General features: G+C 45.2%; 1 non-coding gene across 1 annotated transcript; it reads left to right on the top strand.

The window, feature by feature from the left end:
- The first annotated feature begins 205 nt into the window (after positions 1 to 205).
- LOC136119514 (U6 spliceosomal RNA) lies at positions 206 to 308 on the top strand. Its single transcript, XR_010655506.1, has one exon. It is a non-coding gene; the product is annotated as a U6 spliceosomal RNA (small nuclear RNA).
- Positions 309 to 2198: the final 1890 nt, after the last annotated feature.

Here is a 2198-nt window from a genome sequence, read left to right as displayed (position 1 = left end):
TTGCAGTGGACAATGCAGACTGCATCCAGGCTGAAAGAGCCAGCTAACGATGCAGCAGAAGGTATACTCTCCGGGCAGAGGTCCCATACGCCCCCGGTAGGGGTCTGTGGCAGTGTCTAGGAGCACAGGAGGCCTCGGGAGAGAAGGGATTTACCTGCCTGGAGTGTATTTTTACTTAAAAATTCACAAGAGTGGATCTTATTACGTTTTTACTTAAAACACATATAACATCACTGGAATGACACAAAAGATTAACCTGGTCCTTGTACAAGGATGACATGCAAATTTGTGAAGCATTTCATATTTTTTTAGCAGTCGATAACTGAAAAGTGAAATTGGAAAAGCAAACCAATTTACAGCAAAACAACAGCAAAAACAGAGAATACTTAAGGATAAATCTAACAAAAGATGTGCAAGACTTACATGCTGAAAACCACAGGTCACTGGGGCACCATCCTGCCCCGTGGCCTGCTGGCTTTGACTACCAGGTTGGGTGACTGCTCAGTTGACCTGACAGCAAGGGCACCAGCCTGTGTTGTTTTTGCCAGAACTGGCAGGGATGGAGTGGGATACGGCTGGCTGGGAAGGGCCAGACAATCAAAACGCTCTCAAAGACAAAGATGACTTGACTCTTTCAGCTAAGGGCCTGTGGCATCCTGCCCTGGTCACCCCATCCTGCCCCTCCCCACCCTGTGATTAGTGTGGTAACTGTGAGTGGTGAGGATGACAGTGAATACTGTGAGAGTCAGAGTTGATGAGTAGATGTGTAACATCCCTGCAGGTACCTACAAAGCTGGTGTTCTCTTGTCTAAGCATCTCTGACCTTAAAGGCATGGTCCTGGGTCAGCCCGGTTCTTGTTTGCTTACCTAGTATGGCTACTCTTTGAGTATGCTTGTGTGTTTATCCTGATTTCATTTCTTAAATATTATTTCTTATTAAAAAGTGATACTCAGGGACTTCCCTGGTGGCGCAGTGGTTAACAATCTGCCTGCAAATGCAGGGGACGCGGGTTCAAGCCCTGGTCTGGGAAGATCGCACGTGCCGTGGAGCAACTAAGCCCGTGCGCCACAATTACTGAGCCTCCGCCCTAGAGCCCATGAGCCACAACTACTGAGCCCGTGTGCCACAACTACTGAAGCCCGCGCACCAAGAGCCCATGCTCCGCAACAAGAGAAGCCACCACAATGAGAAGCCTGCGCACCACAACAAAGAGTAGCCCCTGCTCACCACAGCTAGAGAAAGCCTGCACGCAGCAACAAAGACCCAACGCAGACATAAATAAATACATAAATATAATTAATTAATTAATTTAAAAACAATGTGATGCTCGGGACTTCCCTGGTGGAACAGTGGTTAAGAATCTGCCTGCCAATGCAGAGCACATAGGTTCAAGCTCTGGTCAGGGAAGATCCCACATGCCTCGGAGCAACTAAGGCCATGTGCTCTAGAGCCTGCAAGCCACAACTACTGAGCCAGCATGTCACAACTACTGAAGAGCGTGCGCCTAGAGCCCGTGCTCTGCAACAAGAGAAGCTACCTCAATGAGAAGTCTGAGCACCACAACGAAGAGTAGCCCCCACTCGCCACAACTAGAGAAAGCCCACGCGCAGCAACGAAGACCCAATGTAGCCCAAAATAAATTAATTAATTAATTTAAAAAATTAAACTTAAAAAAAAGTGATACTCACTTATCATAGAAAATTTAGATAAACAAATTGAATAAACTGAAATAATCACCCAGAGATAACCTCTTGGAAGCCTGTGATGTGGTTCCTGACAATGCCTTCCGGTAGGAACCAATAGTTCCCATTTCAGGATAAGCGAATAGTCCCAGCTGATTACAAAAGTTTTTATTTACAGAAGAATGCCAGCTAATAAATGTCAAAGAAATTATAGCATCAGAAAAACACTCTTTTGCAATCCCTAATGAAACAATTGATTCAGGCAAGGAACGTCAATGGATGCTAAAATCATTAGGTAAACGCTTTCTTGGGGGAAATGATCAGTCTAAAGAAGAAAATATAAAGTTACAATGGGAGGGATCATCTTAACCTAGTTCTTCATCTAGCATCACCACTAGTAGGACATCATCCCATGCTTTCTGGGGTGATGAATTAGGCAGAGTCAGCAACACCTGGATATATTCTTGCCAAATGTAATCAAGCCTTTAACTTCCAGTTTTCAGAAAATGCAGGGA

This window comes from Phocoena phocoena, chromosome 2 (genome assembly GCF_963924675.1).
Source record: "Phocoena phocoena chromosome 2, mPhoPho1.1, whole genome shotgun sequence".
NCBI lineage: Eukaryota > Metazoa > Chordata > Mammalia > Artiodactyla > Phocoenidae > Phocoena > Phocoena phocoena.
The sequence above is the reverse complement of the archived record's forward strand: the minus strand, read 5'-3'. Positions and strand labels throughout refer to the sequence as shown.